At 50.3% G+C, this 17,579-nt stretch overlaps 1 protein-coding gene across 3 annotated transcripts in view; it reads left to right on the forward strand.

Moving 5' to 3' along the window:
• PKNOX2 (PBX/knotted 1 homeobox 2) overlaps positions 1-17,579 on the forward strand; it is a 256,654-nt gene that overhangs the window by 113,267 nt on the left and 125,808 nt on the right. The window lies entirely within an intron of this gene.

The raw sequence follows: 17,579 nt of genomic DNA on the forward strand, positions 1-17,579 counted from the left end.
CAAAGGCTTCCAGGTGGGTTTAGAGGACAAAATTATCTAGACCGGTGCTCTCCAGTAGAACTTTCTGCAGTGATGGAAATGTTCTGTATCTGTACTGTCCACTTGGGTAGCCACCAGCCACATGAACACAGGAATAGCATTTTACATTTAGACTTAGATAACCACTTGTGGCTAATGGTGGCCATATTGAATAGTACAAGCTAGATTCTCATAAATCTAACTTAGTGAAGGCATGTCTGTTAACTAGGAAAATATATGGGGAAAAGGATGACACCTCAAGAACACTACAGTCACCTGCTCCTTCAGTGAGTTCCTTCTACCTGAGGACCTTCTCTGGAGACTTTAGGAGTCAAGAAATGAAGCCTTCCCCTTCCCTCAGATACCTTGAATATCTAGGTATACTGCTCTCTGAAGGAAGTAGGAACCATTGAAATATATGAAGTGTAGGGTTTGAACATCCAAGTGGGATAAATATGATGGACCTCTTAGGGGCAATGGCAGAAGAGCGATGTGCTGAACCATGACCAGTATGTTTCAGGGATAGGAAACAGTAAAGGTATTTTCCGGAGGGAAGTAGGTCTCGGACGACAGTATGATTTGTTCATGGTTAGTAGACAGAGAAACAGAAGGGTCTATCTAAAAGGCAAACATTCTGTGACCAAGGGCGCGACAGCTAAGAGCATCGTGAAAGATCAGGACTTGCTCATGGTGGTGGAGAGTGGGAAAGGAGAGGGTGATGTTTGCGGCTAGGAGGGAGAGTTGCTGATTTGAGCCCGTTCTGTGAGTGGGAAAGCAAGAACGTGTTCCTATTGAAAAGTCACCCTGACGACGTTTGCCCTAAAATCTCTCACCTCATGCTGTGTCAACTATGCTCAGGAAGGCACTATAACATGGCATTAAGATCGGTTCTGAGAGTCTCAAGGATCTGATTCAGAACTAGTTTTGCCACCTACAAGCCATAGGCAAATTACGTAACTCGTCTCAGCCTTGGTCTTCCCGTCTGTAAGGGAGAATGGCAACGGCACACACCTATAGGGTTGTTTGAGAACTGAACGAGATCGTGGCTATCAGCCGCTTCACAGGATGCCTGGCACAGGGCAGGGGCTTTTGAGATGGCAGCTTTTATTATGTTTACATGCACCACTGACTTTGCTTCTAGTCTCAGCACTGCGTGGCCCCGTGGGCTGCCCCATCAGGGCAAGACTCAGGTCAGACTCTGCAAGCCCTTCCCTGAGTGCATTGCTAGGGGAGGGGGTGTCTTATCCTGGACCTCCTCCCTGGGTAGAGGTGACCTTTCTGCCTGCAGCCCCCAAGGGTGAGCCTTTCCAACACAACCATGATGGATTGTGGTGTGTGTTAGTGCCAAGACTACAAGAAATAGCATCACCAGAAAACCAACTTAAGCCTGGCCTGATTTAGTACAGAGAAAATGACAGCTGCTGTGCTCGGCTGGCTTCCACCCAGCAGAAGGCTATTTTTTGCAAATAAAATGGTAAGTTGCTAATCAGAAAGATAAATTAAGAAGCATTAAGATAATGATGGTCTAATCACCGTCCACACAGAGAATTGCTAGAGTGAGTATCCAGGCTACCGAGTGCTTGAGCACATTTGGTGATTATTTGTATTATGAAGGGAATGATGGATTCCAGGCCTGGAATCAATCTAGCTCAGGAAACCCGCAAGACCAGCTTCCTCGGGGAGAGGACACTGGGGACTTCTGGAGGTCATCTGATCCTCTTACCGCCCCACCCCCAGATCTGAGCGGCCTCCTCCAAACCATTCTTCACTGACAGCCCCCTTTCACTGCTGAGGTCTTTCAGCTTCTGCAAGGGCATTCCTGGGTCCAGTTTTCAGGTATCCAGTATGCTTCTGCTTGGGACTGACAGTATGGGAGGCTTTACTCCAGTCTGAGTGCGCTGGAAGGATCCAGTGGAAGGTTCCATGGCTGGGAGTGAGCTGGCCACAGGACAGAGAATAGAATCTGGGCTTCTCCTGCTTTCCCTGGGCTATTAGGCAGAAATGTCCCATAGCATATTAGAGTCTAGAGCAATTAAGACCACAGAGACTGTTGCTCCCCTCATTCTTCAGTTGGGGACCCCATGTCCTAGGGACAGTGATTTTCTCAGTATCTCAGAGGTGGAGCCAAAGCTAAGACTTAGGCTGGTACTCCTCTGCAGCCGGCTTGCCTTGAAAAGGATTCTTGAGCTAGAATGAAAAGGAACTTTTAGAAAACCTATCCCAGATTGCCAGTTCTGTCCCGACGCCTCACTGGGGTTAAGGACATGGGCTGGTGTTGAGAAATCAAACTATATAAATACAGAAGGCCCGGTTCAGAGTCCTGACAGCTGGGTTGAGGAGTTCAGATGGGATCTAGGGCTATGAGTCATTTAGCTTCTCCTAAGCTTCGGTGTAGCCTCGCCGGGATCCTCAACCGTAAAGTGAGGATAATAAATGACCTAACTTCTAGGTTTGCCATAAGGCTTACATGAAAGGCTGCATTTCAAATGCTGTGCTTGACGTCATTATCATTACATTACCGTGAGTAAATGTAGCAGATGCCGAGCGGTCCTGAGTTTCTAGACAGTGCTGTGCTGGGACCAGCTTGTCCCAGTTTGCGAAAGCTGTTGGTTGCATTTTCAGGAATTTTTCAAGCCATTGGTTAAACATGGCCATGATTAAAATTAAATTATGTAAACTTAAGTTTAATAAATTATATTTTAAAGCAAAGGTATGGGGAGGGGGAGTCCTCGTTGAATGGGTGCAGAGTTATTGTTCAGGATAATAAAAAATTCCGGAAATTAACAGTGGTTTGTACAACAGTGTGAATGTACTTAACACCAATGATGGTACACTTAGAAGTTTGGTTTTTTTTTTTTTAATGGGGGTATAATGGACATATAACGTTATATTAGTTCCCAGGGTACAACATAATGATTCGATATTTGCATATAGTGCAAAAAGACCACTGCAGTAAGTCTAGTTAACATTCATCACTATACAGAGTTAGAGATTTTTTTCTTATTAAGAGAACTTTCAAGATTTACTCTCTGAGTGACTTTCAAATACACAGCACACAGAATTATGAACTATGGCCACCATGCTGACCATTATAGCCTACAAAAATGTTTAAAGGTGTCAGTTTTATTGTATATATTTCACTAAGATAAAAACAAAAACAATGGTAAGAAATACTAAAAATGTATGAGATCCTAAGCATTTCGCTCCATTTTACTATTACTGCTGTCCTTGAGGTTGCTCATGCCTGTCACGGCTGGGTGGTGGATAGACTGTGTAATGGCAGCTCTCTTCCCTCACTGTAGCTTGGACTTGGCCATGGTGGGTCCTGTCATCCAGAGAGCAGACTGTGAAATACTCACCCGCACACCACTGGTCTCAGGTGTGCCACGAACAAGGGACAGGGCACAGTGAGGGTCTTGTGAGGATTAATGAGGGAACATAAGACCAGCCCCCAGCCCAGAACTGGCCATGTAGCACATACTCAGTTATGGATGTAACTGGAGAGACATGGAAAGAGCAAAGGAGTGGTGAAGGACAGAACTGGGGACAGGGCAGCCATGGCTACAAGTGGGTTAAAAATGAAGAAGCGGTACCCCCCAAAAAATTTCCGTGCTTCACAAATTTGGGTTCCTGAAAATGTGCTTGTCGTTTGAGTTTTTAAAAATCAAGTCATATCCTAAAGGTGTTAGGAATCTGTTACTGACAAGTCCCATGGTAAATAATTTTGCACTGGAAGGAATCCTTTTGAAACATAAATAATTTCTTCCCCTAAACTGAAATTTTGTGTAAAATGGATTTTTACTCAGTTTCTTCAAAGTAAGTTTAACCAGACTTCATGGAAGTATTGCGTCGGTAGAATGGACTTGGTAGGCACTGACCCACTGTGCCACCCCTCGCTACCCGCTGGGGTTCTAGGAGCCCCTCCTCCCCACTGCCCACGACCTGCCCCTGACCGCTGGGGCTGGCTGGTGGGGTGCTGGGCCTCCCAGCTGCTTACCTGCTGGCCTCTGGCTGAGCACTGGCCAGGGAATCATTTGCAAGTATGCTCTCCTTCATCCCTCCCCCACCCCCCTACAGCTTGTGAATGTAACCCTGGGTTCCCTCTGGGAGGGACATCTGCAGGCGTGGCCCTTGGCCATTTCCCAATCCAGGGGCTGGCGTTGCTATTTGGCCAGAGTCTCCCATGCTGATTTGGCCAGAATGTGCAGGAATACTAGCACATGTTGTAAGCATCAGACAAAGTGCGGCCTGTAGGTTCTTGTCCTTTCCTGAGAAGGAGGGCGTTACAGATGCTTTCATCCTGGAAAGCATGTGCTGTGCCTGGGTCCTCTCCTCCAGCTCACTTGAGCAAGCATCTCTGAGTTCCCTGCTGCCTGACAACTTGCCAGCTGGGGAGACCTCTCTGTCTCTGACCTTTCTCTCCCTCCAACTTTCACTATTAAGAATCTTACCACGTTCGTCCTCACCGGCACCCTATGAGGCACATATTTTATTACCCCATGTTGTGGCTAAGAAAACGGAGGCACAACAGTCTCATTAGCTTGCCCGAGATCTTCCAGCTGGTAAGTGGGGATGTCTGACCCCAGAGCCCAGGCCGAACCCGAACACCATACCATCTAGGGAGCAGCCAGTGAAAGCAGAAACAGCATCCCTTCGGGGAGAGTTCAGATGGAGACTCAGCCCAGGCACTCTCCATCTGGGCTACCCATCCACCGCCCAGCACCGACCCTGCTTAGCCACTCTGGGACTAGTGGGCGGCTCACAGTGCAGACCCATGCCTCCCCCTGCCCCTACACAGAGCTATCACGCCTGCAGCCTGGGGAAGGACGTGTTAGCAGCCAAATGCTCTGGGGTCCTTATGGAAACAGAGCCTGACTCTCCACCCATGTTGGCAGGCGGAAGGGTCCTTGGGGCCCCACCAGATGGGGTAGTCACTCCCTCGGCACGGTCTCCAAAGCCTAGGAATCTCCAGGCAGACAGCAACATGTGGCTGTGGGCTAGTTCCCGGATGAGTGGGTGGGGGACGAAAGGAGCTGGAAATTCCTGAAGACTCAGTCTTCTGGGGGAACAAATGAATCTTCTTCCTCCTGGGTCTCCTCAGCTGCTGCTGAGCTACAGAATTTATCGAAGCCCTTTATGCTTTGTGACAGAGCACTAATGAAAGAGAGGCCAAGTTCCTGCATCTGCCGTCTTTGGTTTCCAATTTGCCCGGGATTTTACCCCCAAGAGGGTGCAAGTGACTTGGAAGCCAGGAGGGCCCCACAGAGCCCTGCAGCCTGTCAGCAGGGCTTGGCTTGAAAAGCCCCTACTGAGGGCCACCCAGGGGGCTGCTCCCAGCTCCAAGGACCTGCCAGGGATGTGAAACATGCTCTGGGATTAATGGGAACCAGATGGGCAGGACAGCCCCTCCACCTGGCCTCCACCGGCGAAATGCTCAGATTTCTGGCATTGGGGTGAAGCTTTTCTTAGGATTTCTCTGATACTGTAGGGTTTTTTGTTTTGGTTTATTTTCACTCCAGGCAGAATGCCCGGCAACAGAAGCCAGGAGTCCTGGTGCTTTCTATCCAAATGTAAAGATGAAAGAGCAAGGTTTGGGGGTGGGGGACGATGCTGAAGGTCACCCAGTATAGCCATCTCAATCCAGGCTGCTCATTAGAATCACTGGGGGGCTTTTTAAAACTACCTGGGCCTGAGCCCTTCCCCAGACCACTACATAAAACCCTCGCAGGAAGGAATCCAGGTGTTGTTTTCTTTTAAAAGCTGCCCAGATGTTCTAATGTGCTGCCCAGGCTGGGAGCCATGGGACTCCTCCTTTGGAGAGGAAGAAAGCAGGGCCCGTTTGAAGAAGTGACAAGCCCAGGGTCACACAGTTGGGACAGGTTTCTCGGCCTCAGGCCTCCAATGCCCTGCTGAGAGTTCGTTCTTCTATGTCCCCATGACCCATCAGCCCCCAGAGTTTTTGCTGAGAATTGCAACAGCCTTTTTTTTCCCTCCTGCTTTGCGTATTTCTGGCCCTCTGGTCCTCCAGACCACACATAAGTGCATCTCCTGTAGGAAACTCTTTCTGACCAGCCTCGCCCTCTGACTTGTCACAACATGGACCATACAAAGCCTGGCTACTCCAAGTGTGGTCTGAGGACCAGCAGCAGCAGCAGCATCTGGGAGACTGTTAGAAATGCCTCAGCACGTCTCGGCTCCTGACGCAGACTTACCGAATCGGAATTTGAGCAAGATCCCCAGACTAAATATTCATAAGCACACCAAAGGTGGGGAAGCGCTGATGTTGGCTATTTAACACACACCCTCTATCGGACGCCTCCGCAGAGATTTTGTCTCAACGATAACATTGCCTTCTTCTTGAGAAGGGGAACCATGTATTACATCTTACAAAGAGCACATAACAACAGAGCGCAAGGCTAGGTACGCAATAGGTGGTTTTTCGTTTTTGATTGACCAGAAATGATCTCTCCCAGCTGTCCAGGGTGCGGACATCTCAGGAGGGTAGACATGGAGTCAGGAAATGGTCAGCTCTTCAAGCCAAGTCCATAGCAGGCCAGCAGGGGCCCTGTTGACCAGGGGAAGGCATCTCAGCTGCTGCTGGGTGGCGTGAGGGGGACGCCCACAGTAGAGGGAGCCCACAAATAAGGACAGAAGTAAGCCCCTTCTCCTCTCTGGCTCTGGACCCCTTCCCTCCTCAGCCACTGACCCCCTACATGACCTGGGTGGAGAACGCGACTTTGTCCTCCAGCATCCTTTTCCCCCAAATGGGCATGATAGATGATAGTGTCTGCTCCATAGCCCTTCTGGGGTCACCTCAAATTTGGGGCACCTGATTTTGAATGAGGATCTAGTGAGATAATGGGAGGTGAATATACTTTGCTACCTCCAGTCCCACTTACTGATGAGGCCGGTTTCTTATTCTTTCCGTTCCCATTTTCTGGATGAGCAAACTGAGATTTCATTTTCAACCCCATGCTTTCAGGGTCTGGGTCAGATTTAAGCAGAAATAGTTGCCCCTGGTGCTGCAGCCAAAGGCTCCGTGGAGAAGGGGGTGCTCCTAAAGGAAGAGAACAAATGTTCCCCAGGCCAGAGCATGGCGTTAGTCCGACCTGGTCCTAACGGGAGAGGAGATGATGGTGGGATGGGAGACTGGAAACCTTAAATCACTTTTCACAAAAAATGGCTGCTCACCACTAACATGTCACCCGGTGCTCATTAAATGTGCACGCACCTTCACCGGAGGCCTGAGCCGTCTGGATGCTTTATCCTTTGCCCAATAACCGTTAATCAGCCCGCAGCAGAAGCACGAGCCCTGTGAGGGCTGGGTCTTGCCTGGCAACCACAATCTGTTCCTATTTCATCTAAAAAATAAAATGGATAAGATGTTGTGTTTCTCCTCCACCCCCAGCATGAAAGAGTGAGGGATCAGAGCTCTCTCCCAACTCCCACCCCCGCCCCTTGATGAAAAATTAACCAGCTGCGCAGAGTGAATGAATCCCTAAAGGGGAATGCGGTCTCTGATGTGAGCTGGGCTGGGTTCGGGGAGCTCCAAAAATCCTCCTGGTCGTTAATTCTCCAGCCCCTGGATCCTTGGAGCAGCCTCGGACAGGTGTGTGCAGCATGCTAATTGGCCCCTCCTCCCGCAGCCAGCTGTGCCCAGCAACTGGTGGAGCTGAGAAGGCCCCGGACGGGGTCTAGATGTGATTCGAGTCCCTGCGTGCTTTGGGGGAAACTAGAGTGGCTTGAAGCACACTCCTGGTTTCCCTGGGTCTCCATTTACTCTACTGCGGGCTTCCTGATGACAAGGGCAGAGTCTTCATTTGTATCTGAACCCCAGTACCTAATAGGACTGGACGCGTAGCAGGGACTGTGATGAATGAAGCAGTACGTGGGTAAGGGAGTGTGTGAGTGAGCAAGGGTTTGACCATGAGCCAAGAGTCTACTCCACCAGCTCACTCAGCCCCTGGGATCCCATTCAGCCACTCACTCATTCATTCACTGGGTCAATAAACATTGATTAAGCAGCATGGTTATTTATAAAGAGCACAGAGTTCGTTCACTCAATTACTTTCATTCATTCATTCATTCATTCATTCGACAAACACGAGGTACCATCCTTGTCCTAGGGAGACACACATAGCATGCTCATTTTCTGCTCTCGAGATGCTAACCTTACAGTGGGGGAAGCAGATGGAAAGCTAAAAACAGCAAGTGTGTGACAACAGCCTTGACAGTGAATTCCTGCGGGAGCCCAGAGGAGGGCGTCCACCTCCACTGAGGGGGTGGGGGGTTCTGTGGAGTCTGGGAGTGAGTGGTGACGCCTGAGCAGAGCTGGGAAGGGGTGGACAGGAGTGAACTAGGCGAGGTTGGTTGGTGGGAGAAAGAAGATTCTGGCAGAGGGAGCCGAGGCCAACACCAGTATCACCACCGCCGTAAAGCTGCGGCACTGAGGGCGAATTTTCTCACTCCACCCTGGGCAGCCCCATTTTGTCCAGGTGCTGGGAGGACCATACAGCAGAAAAAAATAAGGGACAGGAGACGTAGGTGAGGTGTCATCAGATCTCCGGGCCTCACTGTCTCAAATATAAAACAGGAGGCAGGTGGGGGGACCCTAGGACTCCCTGCCCCGCATAGTAGGGGCTTACAGTGGGCTCTCTTCCAAGCCCTCGTTGGGCAACTTGGAGGACAGGCCGGCTGGACCCTACTGTAATGGTCCTCGGCTCTAGGCTCTTTCTCCCTCATCCCGTCACAGGCCAGGGTAGCCATGCCGGAGTGTGGCAGGTGGTCTCCCAGGACCAAGGTATCCAGAGCCCGATCTGCTAGAGCAGGACTGAGTGAGTCATCCTTCCAAGTCTTAGGCTAACCACTGCGGGAAACAGTAGGTCCATTCCTCAAAAAGCTAAACACAGACTTTCCACATGGCCCAGCAATTCCACTCCTAAATATACACCCCAACGAATAGAATACAGAGAATACAAAATATATTTGTATAATATGTATATAATCACAGAAACATTATTCACAATAGCCAAAAGGTGGAAAAAAGCTGTGTCCATCAGCGGATGAATGAATAAACAAGATATGGTGTGCCCATAGGCTCTAGTGCCCTCCTGCAACGTGGATGAACCTGGAAAGCAGGATACTAAGTGAATAAAAGCGAGACACAAAAGACCAGATACTATGTAATTCCACTTACATGAAATACCTAGAATAGGCAAGTTCATAAAGACAGAAAACAGAGGTTTTCTGGAGGTTACCAGGGGTGGAAGGATAGCGGGGATGGGGAGTTACTGCTTAAAGGGTATGGGGTTTCCGCTTACGGTGATGGAAAAGTCTTGGAAACAGTGGTGATGGTTGCACAAAATTATGAATACAATTAATGCCACTGAACTGTACACTTAAAAGTGGTTAAAAGGGCCTATTTTATGTTATAAATGTGGCCACAATTTTTAGAAAAAGAATCCTAGGCTAGCTTTTGTGGAAGACCAAGCAATCAATACTTGATCCGATAGACCCTCCCATCCACCTCCCACAGACTTTTCTCCCCCCACCCCCCCGGGATTTCTCCCAGCATTGAGTTCTGCCAGGCTAGCGTGTTTCATTTTTGTTTTTATTTCCTGCATCTGCATCTGCTACCACCAGAATCTATTATTGCTCTCTGGGGCTCGCGCCCCTGACAGCGAGTATTTGTACATGTAAATCAGAGAGCCTGGGACAAAGCTTTAATGACAGTCTCTTTGGTGGTGGCGGTGGCAGCCACGGGAGATGAGTGCGTGCCAGCCCCCTCTGGTTTCGCTTTGGTGCACGCTCGGGGGTGGGGTGGGGGTGAGGGGCTGACCCTTGCCCGTTCAGTTTTAAGAAACTCCTTCCGATAGTAATGTTGATTCTGGGGGCACTGCTGCTGAGTCCTCTGCAAGCAGCCTCCATGTTTGAATCCCCAGCTCCTACTACAAGTCGGGGCATGTAGTGGGCACTCCCTTCAGGACTGTTGGAACTCAGTAGCTCTTGACCTTGAGGTCAGCAACAGCAACCCCTTCCTTTCTCCCATCCCTTTGCTATCAGTAATGTGGAGGTCTTTGAGGTCCTAGGAGAGCAGGCTGGGCTTCTCTCAAACTTAAAGACAAGTCACACTATCCTTGACAGTTGCTTGCCTTGGAAAAGAGGAAATCGATCATTCAGGACCAGGGACGTTACCCACACTTGGTGTGCTTGTGAAATGTGGAAGTGGAGGAAGAGGTCCAGTGGGAACAAGAACCCAGAGTGGGGACAGACTGTGGGTGTTACTGGGCTCGTTTGGGAAGCAGGGGCAGTCACTGTGGACCATGTAGGCTTATTTTCAGCCCAGCACCAAAGGGAAAAAGCCAAGATAGAGACCAACACTGTGTGCATGGCCCCATTTGTGTCAGAAATATATCTGTCTGGGACGCAGGCACACCACGGTTACAGTAACTGCCACTGGAGGTAGAGCAGAGGAATGGGGGACTCAGGCTCAGAAGTGGGAGAAATAGCTTTTCCTATGCATATCATCCTGTGCTGCTTCAATTCCTTACCTTCTTGGCCATATGCTTTTAATTGCCTAATCACAAAAACAAATTTTAATTTTTTTTTTTTTAGGCCAACACCATGTGTTGGAAGTGAGCAGGTGTCTGACTAATGGGGCAAGTGAGGGAAATGTAGCTCCCTCTCCCTTTGCTTTCTGTCGGTGAGTGTCTTCAGGGGGAGGTTGGAGGTACGGAGAGGGGCTCTGTCCCCAGGGAGCTCGCTCAAGCGTGAGGCGTTACTTGATTTTCTTTCTCCGGAAGAGATCTGCCTTCTTCAGTAGTTCATTTCCTTGTTCTTTGTCTGGCCTCTTGGACAAACACTTCTCTGGTCTTAGGTCTGAAAGATTCCCCCTCTTACTCTCAGCTCTTTGTCTTTTGCAGATCTTTTCAAACTTTGGAAAGAATTAGTCTTCATTAGTGACCAGCCTCGGGGAAGTTAGTTTAGTTATAACACATACACATACACACACACACACACACACACACACACACACACTCCCCATGCATATACCATACACACACAAACACACCACACATACATATACCTCATACACACCCCACACACATACCACACACACAGCACACACAAACTGCACACACACACCATTTACATATACCACACACACCACATAACCCCCACACATACCAAACACCACAATACACCATATACACACACCACACACACACACTATACACACTATATACACACATAGTATACACATACCACACACAACACCCTATACATCCCCCCACGCACACATATACCACACACACACTCACACACACACACACACGCTCTCTATCTCTATCCCTGGGGAAATACAGTTATCTTCTCCCTTTTCCCCCTTACCTCTTCCTCAAATGTTCAAAATGGCTGTGGCTATTACCTTTAATCTCGTTTCCTCAGACGTTGATGGAGGGAGGAAAGAAATCAGAACGTTGCAGAATATCCTGAGCAGTGGAGAAGTGTGCGTCAAGGAAGGAAGTTGTCTCCTAAGCTGAACTCCGTAGCTCACTGCCACTAATGTTGTAATAATATTTTTCTTAAATAACAAAGCTTCCTAACATTACTATCCTACTTGTAACTTCAGACAATTATTTCCACGTTAACTAGAGGAAATTAATACAATAAGCTGAAATACAAATGATTCTTGCTAGAAGTTGTTTTGAATGTTTCTGTTAAAGAACTAGTTGTTATCATATTTTCATTTCCACAAGTATTTATGGACCATCTCCTTTGGGGCCTAACAGAATGTGTGGGATAGCCAGGAGTCTGAGACCAACCCCTGCTCTTACAGAGCTTGCCATCACAGTGGACAGCTTTCTCTAAGTAGGTGGCCAGAGGAAGGGTAGAGAAAACAACTGACTTAGGCACAAAAAGAAAGGAGATACCCATGCCAAGTGGAGAAGCTGGGAGAATTGGGATCAGAGGAGAGAGAGACCCAGGAGCTGGGCCATAAAGAATATAAAACAGGGGGGTCGAGGGAAAGGGTGGGGTGGGGAGGCCAACTGGCCTGGCATTGTGAGTGAGCAGAAAAGTAAGAGCCATGTCTCCACAGTGGAAAGGTTAATGTGTGTAGGGCACAGTAGGGTATGATGGAAAGGGTGGGAACCATAAAGTTAAAAAGGCCTGAGTGTCGCTCCCAGGACTGTTCCTCATTAACTCTGTGACTTCCAGAGTGACAGGAAGAGTCCACTCCTAAGAGTCTATTTCTTCTCCAGCAAAATGAATATGGTGATTCTATCCCAGGGGCTGTCGTGAGATAAGGTAATGGGTGGCCCTCCTAGGTGCCCAACTATCACCAGCTCCCTCCACCGTTGGCCTCAGGGTAGAGTACTGGGGCCCAGTGAGGGTTAAAAGTGAGAAGTGGCGACAGGGAGAAGTAAACATCAGGCTGGGAGCTGGAGCTCTGTCTTGCTGGAAAGGAGAACCCACTTGGAGTTTTCCAGCAGAAGAGTGGAAGAGTGAAGATCAGGCTTTAGTCAGGTCAGTCCGGCTGTGGCCTTCAGGAGGACTGACAAGGCAGGGAGGCTAGAGACAGGGTCACAGTGTCACAGGAATTTACTCAGGAGGAAGAGTGGAAGGAGAGGGCTGGTTGACTTCGAGGAGAGGACGGGGAGGAGGAACCGGCCAAAGGAGAAGCTGAGGCCTGCAGCCAGCGTGTTGGCACAACCGTGACGCCACTAACAGAAACCGGCAAGGTGAGGCGACATGAGGACCTGGAGGAGGGGAGGCACGGAGCTCAGCCTGCACACCAGGTGGTAACTCGACATCTAAAATAAATGTCCTCTAGAGAAGAAGATTGGAGAGTCACACACACTCACAGATCAAATCCGCGTGTGTGTGTGGGCAGACATGTGCGTGCACACACCCCCCTCAGAGCCACAGAGCGCTGTGGGGACTCAGACGGCCTCTGGAGAGGGAGCTCGCAGTGAGCTAGAGCAGGGGACAGGAGGGCAGCACAGGGAAGTTGTAGCTGTGGGCGGGTCCTCCCAGAGCAGGGTAGATCGTAGGGTCACTTGGGACAATGAGCCCAAAGGAAATGAGGTCTGAGACAAGGTCACTGGATTTGGCAAGAAGGTGGCCCTCAGAAAAGGCAGTTGCCGAGCCTGAGCCAACACAAGTGACCCCTTTCCTGACCAGCCATAACCTTTCTCGTCTGTGTCATTTTGGCGTTTGTCTTCTATTTGGTTTATCCCTTCATAGACTGCTACTTCTTATTCTTCCCTCATACACACCATGCATAATTCTCCCCCCGCCCCACGTGTATATAAGCATTTGGAGAATGTTCTTTTGTTCTCTCCACCCCCGCACCAGCTAGTACAAGGGAGGCAGCCTTCTCCGTCTCCGTGAAGGACAAATCCAGGCTTCCAGGTGCTCAGGTCAACTACCTTGGGGTCATCCTGGCCTCTCTCTCTCTCTCTCACTCTCTACAGCAATGAATTCTGAAGCCTCGGCAGGCCAAGCTCCTCACCACTGCTCCCACTCTTGTCCCAGGCTCCACGGTCTCTCGCCTGGAGTGCTGCAGTTGGCCCCAACCTGTCGTCCTTCGTCACCCTTTGCAGCCTGTTGTCAACCCCTGCAGCCAGCCAGAGTCTCCATCTAAAATGATAATCAGATCGCTCCACTCTTCCGCTCAAAAGCCTCCAATGGCCTCCATCTCATTCAAAGTGAAAATTCAGTCTTCCCTCGGCCCTACCTGCTCCGGATCCTTGCCAGCCGGTTCTGCCCCATCTCCCGGCTGGCTCTGCTCCAGCCACGCTGGCCTCCTTGCTCTTCTTCCCACACACCCCTCCTGCCCTGACCACTCTCTGGTCGCTCTAAGTCTCTGCTCAATGGTCATCTCACCCATGCGGTTCCCTGACTCCCCGCTGCCTTGACTCCTGGGACAACTCCTTTTTTGTTCTGGCATATTCTTCTCCTTGGCTCTTATCTCCTCCATCTGGCATTAAATATCTCACCCACTTAGGAGGGCTTTACGAAGATGGGGAGTCTATTTTGCTTCTTGCTATGAGCCCAGTGCCTAGAACAGTGCCTGGCACATAGAAAGCGATTAATAAATACGAGCTGAATGACAAGGAAGGGAAGCTAACATTTATAGGGTACTTACCATGCGGTAAGTTATATCTTAAGCAATTTTACTTATATCATTTATTCCTTGCAACAATCCTCAGAGTACTATTATTTCCATGATGTGGATGAGGAAACAGATCAGTACAGATATAAATCAACACTTATTATTTAAGCTTAGGACTCAGAATGGAGGCAGAGAGCAGGGAGTGAATAGTGAATAGATGATCTGACTTCAATTTGCTCTCCTTCATTTATCCATAACATACTTAGTAAGCACCTGACTATGTCAGGCCCTCTGCCATTTCTGGGGACCTAAAATGAATAGAAAACTCTATGTGATCTCCAGGCTAGTGGTGGAAACAGAGATTTAAACAAAAACTTAGCAATGTAATAAGTACTGTAGAGAAAGTAGGAACTCATCATGCCTCATTTAATTCTGGGGAAGTCAGAGAAGGCTCCCTGGAGGAGGTGACATCTGAAGCAAATCTCTGTGGGGAGTGCTATGCATTCAAGCAAACAGCTGTTCCTGGAGGGATAAAGGCCAGGCTTCTGAAGCTGGCATGTGGGGCCCTCCATAACCTGGCCTCCGTCCTTCTCACCAGCCTTATCTCCGTCAAAGACATAAACTTCTCCTCATTTCCTGCATTGCTGTACTATTTTCTACCCTTGCAAATGTTATTTCCTCTGTCTGGAATGGTTGCCTCGTCCCCCCTTTTTGTTAGTTTGGGCCCAACTCAGCATCATCTCCCCAGCATGGACCTGGCCCTTCTTTGAGCCCCACATTACCCTCCCCATCTACTAGCTCAGGGTCACATTCTTGTAACTGCCTCCAAATCATAACCCCTCTGAGGACAAATGGTTTTAATCACTTTTGTTCTTGCTGCCATGTGACATGATGGACCTGTCACGGGGGGGGGGGTCACTGAACAGGAGATCATTGGGCCGAGCTGAGCCTATGCTAGAGGGGAGAAGAGTGCTGTTAAGGTTTGGGAAGACCCAAATAGAGGGAGGCTGACGAAGGAGCAGTGGTTGGACAGGCCCGACTGAACAAGCTAAGCTAGAGAGTAGGGGCTCGGGTCCCTCAGAAAGTGGCATCGGGGACACAGAGGAGCTCCTGCACTGTGGAAATATAGATGAGTGCCTTGCAGAGGGGACCCGTACAGCTGGGCATGGAAAGTCTAGAAAGGTCCCTCGTGCTGAGGGACACGAGCGTCGGGGGCCACCTGTGCGTGAATGTCCTGGCTGGAGGCCCACGTGGAATGCCCTGGAGCCAAAGAGACCGGTCGCGGCCTTGTGGGAACATTACTGCCTCCTCCCTGCATCCCCGGGCGGCCTAGCCCTCAGCGTGGCCTCCCGAGCAGAGGGCTCTTTCTAAATCGGAACGAAGCACAGAGGGCAGTAGCTAGAGGGACTGTCGCAGACTCTGGTCCAGATGAAAGCATAATCAGAGCCTCCTTCCCTGTGCCTCCCCAGTGCCCTGAGAATACTGAGCCTTGGCTGCATGCAGGGAGGTCTATCAGGCAGTGAGCTCGGAGCTCCTGGACAGGTTGCTGTTAGCACGGCATCAGGAGCTGAGTCAGTAGCTGGAATGGATGCACATGCCAGCTCAACTGCGGGCCTCCGTCGGAAGTGGTCAAACCACTGAGGCTCAGATGGGGACCCCTGACCTTCCACTTATTCCCACGGTCTCCTCAACTCACTGGACAGGCCTCTGGGCCAGATCCTTGTTCTTCCCTTCCACAGTCCTTACCCGACCATCCATTCTCAAGTCAGAAGTCCAAAAGCACCTGTCAGGTTTCCTCAGGCCAAGTTCTAATCCCGGCTCCAGCCTGAGTGTGGGACTCTGCGGACCTCCCCTCCCCGGGTGCAGGGTTTGGGGTGCAGCTCATGAACTCCTCAGCTTCCTTTCTGGGGAAATGAGGAACTGAGCACTCAGGACAGGGTGAAGGCAGGGTGTTGGAGGGAAGGTATGCTCCACCAGGAGTCGGGATAGGTGGGTTGGAATCCTGGCAACACCACTTACTCATGACATTCAGCATCTCTGTGCCTCAACATGTTAATCTATGAAATGGGGTCAATTACGTCTGCCACGTTCATTTCAAAGACTGGGAGAAAGAAGGGAATGTAGAAGAATTCCACCAGTGGCACTGGCGGGAGTCTGAAGTTTTCCCGACGGCCTCCTGGTTCCCCCTCCTGGAGAGGGTAGGGAGGAGCCCAGGAGCTGGAGCAGGCTGGGTCCCCTTGTATCCTGCCCCCTGCTTCCCTCTGGGCTTTGCTGAGCTCTGGTCCTGGGTCAGGAGTGACCTAGATGCTCCCCCGAAACTGCAGAGTGAACCCAAAGAGGCCTGAAGTTGCTTAGTCTCTTCCCTGTTTCTGAGATACGCCCCCCTCACCCCTGCCTTCCCCTCACTGTGGCTCAGAGTAAAAGGCAGGCACTGGCGTAGGAGACTGATGGCTCTCTTTCCCCATGAAAGGCTGATGCTCATCACCCCTGGGCTGACTGTCCAGGGTAAGGGTCACCATCCTCTGGTGCTTGCCACTCCTCCTCCCCAGGGAAGGAGAGAGAGAAAGCTTGCAACAGCGTCTCAGGGCCCTCCCGTGCAGCGCAGTGTGTGGGGACAAGCAGCAGGCTGAAAGGGGTGGCTGCCGTCCTCATATTCGTGTGGCCCTTTTAGAAACTGCTTGGGAAGGAACAAAGCTGGCCAAGGCTAGGGCTAGAGAACTCTCAATTCTGCACCGCCCCCCACCCACCCATTTAGCCCTCTTTGGACCCCTCCCTGTCAGACTCCGTCTACTACTAATGGCAGCAGCAAGCGGTGTTTGAACACTCAGTGCTAGGCCCTGTGTGTGTATTGTTCTAGTTCATCCTCTTTTGGGCTGTTACCGTTATTATCCCCATTTCACACATGAGGACACTGAGGCACAGAGGGGACCCCTGCCCCAGTCCCCAGCTGCAAGGAGTAGGACCAAGATTCAAATCCCAGTATTTAGGATCTCAAGGCCATACTCTGAATCACTAGTCTATGAGAAGGAGGGAATGGCATGATCGTTTAACAGTCCCCCTGCCCGCCCTCTGGGTACTCAGTGTGCTTTAGGGCGGCTGGAGTGTAGGTGAGTGAGTGTGTGGGTGCGCGTGTGCGTGCATATGCTGGGGGGAGGTGGGTATGGGGAAGGAAGGCTGGGGGAGTTGGAAATGCCTGCTGAAGCATTCTTTGTCCTGATAGACCCCACCTAGATGCAAATAGGCAGAGCCCTGCACTTTATGGGGAAACCTGAGAGCAAACCCCCACCCCCACCCCCACAATTCCCCCACCCCCTCACACCCCCCCCCCCCTGCCTACTCAGGATAAGCTTCCTGGGACCTGAGCACAGTGCCTGGCACAGGGCAGGCATTTAAGACTCATTAGCGGACTCAAGGTGTGGATGGACAAATAGATACACGTCTG

The sequence above is a fragment of the Mustela nivalis genome (genome assembly GCF_964662115.1).
Source record: "Mustela nivalis genome assembly, chromosome: 9".
Lineage (NCBI taxonomy): Eukaryota > Metazoa > Chordata > Mammalia > Carnivora > Mustelidae > Mustela > Mustela nivalis.